A 10,363-nucleotide genomic window follows, 5' to 3' on the forward strand; every position below is an offset into this window, starting at 1 on the left:
TGCCATACATACGGCCTACCATTGGCTACCCTTGTTATCCAGGGCTTGACTACAGTTAGCAACTCCACGAACAAAGCCCGAATTCCAATGCCAGGGTTCTTCAACACCTGTTCCTGCAGATTTGCGAGGAATTCTGCTGTACGAACGCAATCAGATCGTCTGCTAGGGATCTTTCTTCTTGCTACATCCTCGTAGTCACCATTGCAAGTCTCTAGTTCATGCCTGATTGTTTTTACTGTATTCAGGGAGCATTGGGCAGCAGTCGTAATATCCTTATTTTGATGGTGGGCACGAATCATCATGATACAAGTTATTCTCTTCCATGATTCAGGTGGGTTCCAGCTATCCATCCTTTCTGACATCTTGTATATGAATGAAGAAGGGTCCAAACTTTTAAATGAAGAGAAGTGTGTGTTAATACATGTAACTTACGGAAAAATATAATTAATTATAAATATGTCAAATTTATCCCGAACACCCTGTAGGTGATGAGTCTTTCTCTCCTTGGCAATCTCTGGTTATCATGATAATAAAAATAATATAATCCTACCGTAAGAAATAACACCTTGGAAACGCTGCCCTGAACTGACTCAGTAAAAGCATTCCTGAAGACATAACGTCAGTTATTGTTTTTAGCGACGGTTAGTCGATTGGTAGAGCCTCTGCTACTAATGGCTCGCAAGAAGTTAAGCGAGTTTGAGCGCGGTTAGTAGTTGGAAGGGCTCGATGAGTCTTTGGACTCCCTGGAGGTGTCACATAATAATTTCTAGTTTTTATTATTATTTTTTCATAAAAAAAATAAATCTTCAGACGTCTGGCAAAAAAAAAAATAAAATAACGGGTAGAGTAACGCTAACAATATCGTGTCAATCAACGAAATCGCAACACTTCGATTATCTGGACTACTTACATACATCTACACAAACAGACCATTTCCTTGGCTACTTCCGTTCTGTAGTTCGGCCACTTAATTTTTAATCCACTCAAGAAGCAATAATGGCTGTCTTATTTCATCGCGTTACAAGACAAGCTGTTGTGTAAATAAAGAATTTCTCCCAGAAAATCTGCTATTCATTTCGTAGTGCTCACAATAAAGAAAAATATGAAGTTGGAAAAAAAAAAAATAAAATGAAAAACTGCAAATTTTCGCTGAAAAGAACACTTCAAAGACAAAAAAAAAAAAAAAAAAAAAAGAGTTCGATATTTGAAGTTATTAATTTTTCGGAATATTGCATTCTCAGCGGCTAAGGAATAAGATCTAACATGTAAATAAAGCAAGATTATAATATATATTTTTTTTCGATAGATACATCATATATGAGAAACCAAAATATGTTCCGCATTAGAGATAGATTCACACTTACAATTGCACAATATTCCAGCTATCGAATTCCAAACAGTCCCAGCTCAACTGTTTTACAACTTTAATGACATACGCGTAAAACAATACTTTATTCACCAAGTATTCCAAAATCATATATGATATATGATACGCAAACGGCTCCTATCTTATTCAATTGGGCAGCAATATTGCACGTAACACATAACGCAATAAGCATGCCAGTATTTACGTCTTTCAGTTTTCATATGAGCAGCTGTTGATAAGAATATGCTGCCATCTACCATTTAAAAACCAACGCTGATTAACAGGTGCAAAAAGAGATTAAGACATACATCCTGGAACTTAACGCCGAAAATGTTATTTCATGTGTAGTACAGTGAGAAAAGCAAAATACAATAAAATATGTGTTATATAACAGTTTCCTAAAAATATATATCATTATTTTCAATTAAAACACTAATCTGTTAATAACTATCATCATCATTATTATCATCTTGGGAGGTCAGCTGTAGTCAATATAAAGTCTATTGTACCCAGTGCTGGATTTACGTATAAGCTAAAAAAGCCAGCTAATGGCCCCGCAATAAAACCTGGTTATCCTGAATAAAAGATTAATTTTTTATATACTACCAATTATGTTGTTATATTAATTTAATTTTTACTTTTTATTTTCCTATTTTAATTTAAAACGTTCTGTTCTATGAGCCTTATTTGTCGTTTTTAAAACCCTTTAATTATATAATTATTTCTGTGATTTTGTAAACGCATACTTTATTATTTTTTTAATAAAAATTAAAAAACAATATATTTTCATATATTAAAAAGGGGTATATATTTTAAATTTTTCTGAGACCAGCTGATGTAATTTAAAACAGTAGGGAGCCTCTGGATTTTGTATAGCTTACGGCCTCAGCAAGTCTAAATCCGACCCTGATTGTACCACTCCTAATCTGATAAAATCCCCTCAGTACCTTAAACATAATTGGATAAATGATTAAACCAAGTATATAATTTCTTGATATGTTTAATTTATAGTATAACCAAGTGGAAACACTTTTAACAACTTTCTCTAAAACCCAGTTGAGTCTTTGACTCCATGAGGTCTTTGGGTAATAATAATAATAATCCAGAGTATTTTAATAATAAGGTGAGACACCTTTGGCTACCCGTATATGAAAATATGATTTCTTAATTACTTCAACCTCAATGTCACCTGAATGATGAGATGTACGTGGAGCTTGTTGAGGCTGGTCAGCGTGTTTATGTTTATATTTGTGTTTACGATGTTTTCTTCAGGATTATCAGAGTGATTGGTGTAGTAAATTAGTGATTGATTGAAGATAAAAAGACTCATCTGATCACTGATAGTGGAACACAAGGTAAGACTTTGACTTTTGATGCAAATTAAATTGCTATTGCTTCGCGTATTTAACCAACGCTTGGTATTGCTGGCAGTCCTCTGCGGCTGCAGGATTTTCTACAGAATTTCTGCTGGCAGGTCTCTTGACCTACGGGATTTCTTCTTGCGCTCACACGCAATTAAATCGATATGAGAATGCCTGACCTAGACGCCGTCACTGATTTGCTAGATGAAGAGCCGGCTCTTATACTCATTAATAAACTTCAAAAGAAGTTCAAGCTGAAATGGCCTACTAGCATGATCGACCCCGACATCATTATCGAGTCACTCAACAAAGGGCTAGCACTCACTTTTGTTAAAAGCTTCTCAAAAAATTTGAACAAGAATGGCCTGGCTACTTAAACTTATAATCTTCATCCGAGGTTGATGATGAGGAAAATGAAGACTCTCCTCAAATGGAGGAAAAATTCAATATAGTTGTTTCTACCTCTAATCTTTCTGATCAAGGAGATATCCACGCTCGTAAGAAGCGAAACACTCTCGCTGATGAGCCAACAAATGATGTTGGTATGGATGAAGACGCTCCCATTTCAGAACCCTCTGCCTCTCCCAATGAAAAGGTGCCACCTATTATCCTAAGGGAAAAGCAGAGATGGACAACACTAAGAACCACCATGGCTAACTTACAAATAAGTTATAGATCGGCTAAAAATGTAGATGAGGGCATAAAAATTCAGCCCGCCATGGTGGCTGATTACAGAAATCTTATAAAGGAGCTGGACGCAAGAGGAACACAATATCACACATTTTTACTTACCTCCGAAAAAAAATCTGAAAGTGGTCCTACGAGGAGTCTCCGAGGATATTGACACGGATGAAATAGTTACCGACCTCAACTTACAGGATCAACCTCCCATAAAAGTTAATAGATTTTTCAGATCAAATAAGACACCTATGCCTCTAGTTTTAGTAGAGATTCATAATATTTACAAAGACATATACAATCTGAAATCAATCTGTGGACTTAAAATCACCCCATAACCATTGAGGAAGAGAGCATCTTCTGGGCAGAGCCACAGATGCCAAAAATTTTGCCATGCCCAGAAGCTATGCAAAGCCCAGTATAGATGACTAAAATGAGGCGAGAATCACACCACAAACACCTGCACCAAGCCAAAATCCACCCTGGCTAAGTGCACTAATTGTGGCGGTCCTCACCCTTCTAATTATAGAGGGTCTATACATCACCCCAAAAACAGATGGAACGATCCAAATAATCAATCTACCTCGTCATCTAGTGCAAGAGTTCCTGACGTTCAGGCTCCTCAGTCCTCCAAGAGTAAGAACATGACAACAGGTGCTCGCCCATCATTAACTGAGCCCCTTAAGAAAATTAATCTTCAACATCAAGCAAGAACATTTGCTGATGTGGCCTGCTCTAAACAGATAGTACAAAACGAGAACATGGCTAATCCACATTCAAATCTATTAGTTATTATCACCTCTTCTCTTGCAAATATGCTGTAAGATTTAAGCAACTCAAATCCATCACTAAGTGTTACAAAAAGATTCTTACAGCAAACCCAATCCATATTATCTGTATTCTCTGATGGATAGGAAAAAAATCCCTCTGGATTCGCTTAGGATTATCGCTTGGAACGCCAACAGTATCAAAAACAAAGTGTTGGAAATCCAGGAATTCAATAATAGATATAACCAAGATATATTTCTAATCAATGAAACTCACCTGAGGCCAGCTGACAACCTAAAAATCAGAGGGTATCAGATTTAAAGGAACAACAGACTTGACTATAGAGGTGGAGGTACAGCCACCCTTATCAAAAACTATATCGAACATCATTCAATAACCAACCCTACAACCACCAATCTCGAAATCATAGGCATTAATGTCCTCACAAACTCAATTGAAAAGCAAAAAATTTCGCTGCTTACAACCCTTCAACAAAAACATTGTTGACCTCAGATTAAGATGCCATCCTTGGCGTAAAAGGATCGGTCATCATCGCTGGAGACTTCAATGCAAAACATCCTGCCTGGAACAGTAAATCTACCAACAAAAATGGTCGCATACTGTTTAACTACTCAAGTTACAATTACATAGCTATGGCTGGTCCTTCAATACCAACTCATATCAGTCCAATCGGCTCCTCCGAAGTCCTGGATATAGTTGTCCTCCAAAATGTCAGATTGCAGTATAACTTGGATTTACTTGACGAATTAACCTCTGGCCACAACCCTATTCTGCTCCAATTAGGCAATCAGAAGGGATTGTTCTCCCCACCTTCATACCTTTGGAAAAATTATCCAATGTGCTCTCAAACTACTTTGGTCCTGTTCCTCATATTAACTCTAAAGAAGAAATTGATTCTGAAATCAATAAACTTACTCAACAAATCAATGCAGCCTTATCATCTATCACCTCAAATATGCCTCTTTCTAAGCCTAAAAGACTTTCAGAAGATATTATGAACTTAATCAGGGGAAAAAATAAGGCAAGAAAAAGAAACTTTAATACCAGGGCTCCCCAGGATAAAACATTGTTCAACCGGTTGAATAGTGCAGTGAAAGATACACTGAAGGCCCACAGAAACAAACTATGGGAAGATAAATTAGCTTCCATTTCACCCGGTGATCAAACCGTTTGGAAACTGTTAAGAAATATCAAAAATAAAAATAAAAAACTCTTCCTCCTCTCAAATCGGATTTAGGCATAGTTCACTCAGATACTGAAAAAGCTGAAACTATAGTCAAAAACTTAGAAAAGCAATGCAGCCCATCTTATGATAACCTGAACTTCAATCATATTTATGAAATCCACCACCACGTCAGATACGTACTAAACAGTGTGATATACTTGTACCAGCCAACTCACACCTACTTCTCCAGCCGAAATCTACGATATCATACAAAATTTAAAAAATAAAAAAGCTCCTGGCTCCTAGCAGTTTAATAAAGTTATTAAACTGCTACCCACGAAATGCCATTCTACATCTTACAAAAATAATAAATGCCATGCTTAGATTAAAATACTTTCCCTATGCTTGGAAGTTGGCAGATGTGGTCTCTATTTATAAGCCTGGTAAGGACCCACAGCTGCGACAAAGCTATCGCCCCATCAGTCTGATTTCGAATTTGGGCAAAATCGCTGAAAACGTCATTCTCTCCAAAATTCAAGTTTCTGTTAACAAGATAAATATCCTTCCTACAGAACAGTTTGGTTTTCGCAAACTCCACAGCACTACTCAACAGATCCATAGACTAGTTGAATACATTACCACCAGCTTCAACTGGCATCAATACACCGGAGCAATCTTTCTTGACTTAAACGCCTTCAAAAAATTATGGCACTTTGGACTCCTATATAGGCTGCTTTTAGCCGGCATTCCATTGGATCTGATCCACCTCATTAAGTCCATTCTTTCTGGAAGACACATGCAAGTTAAACTAAATGGGGCGATATCTACCCAGCAGCGGATCTTGGCTGGAGTGCCTCAAGGATCCCTTCTGGCGCCGATACTTTTCTCGATTTACATGGCGGACATCCCACATAACCCGATGTCATCTATCATTGCTTTCAATGCTGACGAAGCAATACTGGTCAGATCTCTTAAACCGCATCTTGTTATGAAAAACTACAAGATAACCTGCTGAAACTGGAACACTGATTCTCCATTTGGAGATTACAAGTAAACCCTCAAAAAAAAGCAGTGCTCTTCTGTTCACAAAAAATTCAAAATCTCCCAAAGAAGATATTTTTCTATTTAACATCAAGATTCCCTGGAAAACAGAAGCCAAATATCTCGGCGTACTGCTAGATAGAAAACTAACCTTCAGCCCAGATACAAAATCCTTATGTGCAAAGGTATCAAAAGTCATAGCACAGCTTTATCCTCTTATCAATAGGAACAGCAAACTAAATATTAAAATCAAATTCCTCCTCTACCAGTTGATAATTCGTCCCATTATCACTTATGTGTCCCCTGCCTGGAGCCATACTTCAAGCTCAAATATCCTTAAACTGCAAAACAAATGCTTACGCATGATCTTAAATGCTCCCTGGTATACTAGAAATGTTCAACTTCATCGAGACACAAATACCCCTTACATCTACTCTTTCCTGTAATTTCTCCCAGTAAAATACTTCTCAAAATCGTCCACAAATCCAAATGAATTAGTCCTAGTTCCCTTTCAAGATCTATAACTTGCCCAACTCTCAAACATTTTCAAACTCAACTCAAAATTTATGAGCACGTTGCTCACAAATTTTACCCTGCACAGTAACCTATCAGATAGCAGGGATTAAAAGCATTATGCTTCACCCTTATAGACAGTAACGTTCTGCGGTCTGCTTAATATCACCTCTGGGTGTTGCTCCCACAGATGAGACCTCAATAAAGGTCTCATCGATATTTCATAATTTTTTCCAGTTCTTTTTTTGTTAATGTTGTTATCACTGGGTACTGCGATATCAATAATCCAGACCTGTCGATGTCCTATAATTGTGATGTCAGGTCTATTCTGTTCCAAATGCCGATCAGTTTGTATTTTATTATTATTATTATTATTATTATAAAAACCTCCATGGAGGCGAAAACACATCACAGGAGATGCACTCTTACACACACAGTTTATCATACCACACCTTAAATATATTGACTGTGCTCACCACTCTCAGGGAATGCATTCCAATCACTCACCACTATCCATGCAAAAAAATCTACTCCTCACCCTCTCCTCACACTCTCCTTATACAGATTTCAGTGACGACCTGTTCTCTTCCAATCTTCACCTATTCTATGCAAAACCTCAGTCAAATCATAATGATCATATCCCCTCTCCACCTTCTCTCCACCAATTTCTGCAAATTGTATTTTGTCAATCTGTTTTCAAACTCAGCATTCCAGAGAAGAGAAACCACCTTAGTCAATCGTCTCTAGACCGTTTACAATCCATCTTCATCTTTTTGAAAACCAGGGACATGATCATGTATTTTATGGATGTTTGGTGCAACAGCAGTAGGCCTGGATGTATCAAAAGACATCATCATCATCATGGAACTAGTATTACTATCTTGATGTAAAGGACAGGCAAAAGACGAAACTGCAGTTCCAGGTAATAAGAATGAGACACCAGGTTTCACATCTTTTATCATACTTTGTGCTACTTGACAAGAAGTAGATAATTCAGGTGATACAGAACAATGAACTGATATTTGGCTCTCTCCACTTGGCCCTAATTCTGTGTTACTTTGGTGAGTTTCGATTAACTCAACAGTATTAAGTATAGGCGTTGCTGGGATTAAAATAGGATTTTGGAGCAAATTTTCGAAACATGTCGTCACCGCCTGTGATTCCACCATTTCTATTACTGTATCTTCACTATGTTGCGATCCTTTTACCAACCTCCGTCATTGTGGCAGTGTAAATGCATTCCCTCAATACATTCATACCCAACATTGCAAAGACATGACCTTAAGTTCGGTTCCCTTTTCTCTGAAACTTTTGTAAGATTTTCTCATTCTCTGGAAACCTGGTGAACAGTATTCCATATGTGACTTGATCAAGGCCTTATGCGATGACCATACCTTCTTTAATTCAACATGCCAATGTCCACTTCATCAATAAATAATCCATAATGACATTCTTGCGATTCTAACAACGCTGCTCCTAAATTTTAGATCCTGCAATATCACCTCAGATGGCTTTAGTCCACGTCCATCGCAATATCCTATATAATGCACCTGTCGGCATATCCTCTCTACTTTTAACCAATAGGCAGTAGGTCTGGGTCTCAAATGACTGTAGATGTATTGTAAACCTCTTCTATTATCATGAACATAAGGAATAACGGCACTATATCAGACTCTTCTGACATCACTATTGGCGATTCCTCCTAGGCAGCTGCATCTCCTCTTATGCAACTTGCAGATGCCTATCAAACAGCAAATCTGCTCTTCAGCTCGATAATCTGTTTATATATATAAGGCATGCAGTCAAAAAATAATACTGATTTTTATAATTTTATCGACGATGCTGACAAGAAACACATTTTGCTCTGTTAAGATGTGTTAACTGAATATCGAGGGAATTAACAGAGCAAAATGTGACTATCTCTGTAAAATACTATAAGAAAATAACATTGATGTTGTGCTTCTTCAAGAAACGCATGCTGAAAAAGAAGACGACCTTAATAGAAGAGGAAAAATAACTGGTTACTCTCTGATTGGTGCTACATACCACCGGAATTATGGCATTGCAACATGTATCAAAGATGATATAAAAAACGCTTCTGTCCTGACAACGAGATGTGATAACGATACTCATCTTGTGAGTGTGAAAGTTCACAACATGACAATTGTCAATGTCCGTAAACCTCCTTTAACATCTTGGTCTATAGATGTGATACCTACTTATCAACATCCAACAGTATGGATTGGTGATTTTAATAGCCATCATGAAGAACCGAAGTACCGTGATAACGAATGCGATACTACCCTCGTTCGATGGGCAGAAATAAATAATATACACCTTGTATTTGATGCCAAGGATAAAAACACCTTTAGATCTTGGAATATCTACAGGGATTTACCATCTCCCTTAAACTTAACACTTTTAGATCATCAGCATGGCAAAGTCTAATCCGGACTTATGGTTTGTTTCAATAAACACAGAAGGGCAACCATTAGCAGCAAGACGATATGTACTTTCTAAGTTCTCACACAGTCGACATCGACCGGTGTTACTGGAAATTGGTATGACACTACCTATAGCAAGATCCTTTCCACCACCGCGTTGGAATTTTAAAAAAGCAAAGTGAAGAAATTTTCCCAATGAATTGGATAAATGTGTTCGTTGGGTACCTGCTACAGTTGCGGAGTAAAAAAAGATTTGTAGGAGCAATCATATCAACTGCGAAAAAATATATCCCTAGAGGTTACAGAAAAGATTATGTCCCCAGATGGAATCAAGAGAGTGATCATCTCTACGGAGAGTTCCTGAAAAAGCAAATGAATTACTACATAGCCTGAACTCATCTCGAAAAACAAAATGGTTGAAAACCTTGACTTCAAACGATCAAGTAAAAAAGCTTGGAAACTTCAACAACTATCCACAACTAATCTACCTAATAGAAAAAGAACAGCTATCTCCCCTGAGAAAATAGCTAATCAAATCATTAATATGTCAAGGGTACCTAGGGACCGTGAACATACCAAGAAAATTAAGAAAGAACTTAGAACTTTAAAAACAAATGCCCCTGCTTTCTCACAATATGACTCAATCTTCACTATAGATGAAGTAAAAGCCGTCATAAATGATATCAAAGCAGGCAAGGCCCCAGGCTTCGACGGTGTCCATCCTGAATTTCTGATTAATAGCGGGCCAAATACTATAAAATGGTTCTGTGAATTCTTTAATGATATATTGACTGGCCGACTACCTAGGCAGTTTAAGAAGTCAAAAATACTTGCTATTCTTAAACCTGGAAAACCACCCCAAGAGGCAAAAAGTTACAGACCTATTGTTTTATTGAGCTGCACCTATAAAACGTTAGAACGCCTTCTATATAGCAGATTGTCCATACCAATTATGCAGCATGTCCCGATTGAACAAGCTAGTTTTAGAGAAAAAAGTGTTTGCTGT

At 37.3% G+C, this 10,363-nt stretch overlaps 1 protein-coding gene across 2 annotated transcripts in view; it reads right to left on the minus strand.

Moving 5' to 3' along the window:
- Positions 1-1,579, minus strand: part of LOC150094565 (uncharacterized) — a 65,535-nt gene extending 63,956 nt beyond the window's left edge. Inside the window, exon 1 of one of the 2 annotated variants that reach the window (XM_090412015.1) lies at positions 1,365-1,579. The gene's annotated coding sequence lies outside the window, so the exon portion shown is untranslated. Of the gene's footprint in view, positions 1-910; positions 1,060-1,364 lie in introns of those variants that run through there. The other variant, XM_090412016.1, reaches the window with a different exon arrangement.
- Positions 1,580-10,363: the final 8,784 nt, after the last annotated feature.

Source organism: Typopeltis vanoorti, chromosome 22, assembly GCF_054136105.1.
Source record: "Typopeltis vanoorti isolate ZY-2024b chromosome 22, IOZ_Tvanoo_1.0, whole genome shotgun sequence".
Taxonomy (NCBI): domain Eukaryota; kingdom Metazoa; phylum Arthropoda; class Arachnida; order Uropygi; family Thelyphonidae; genus Typopeltis; species Typopeltis vanoorti.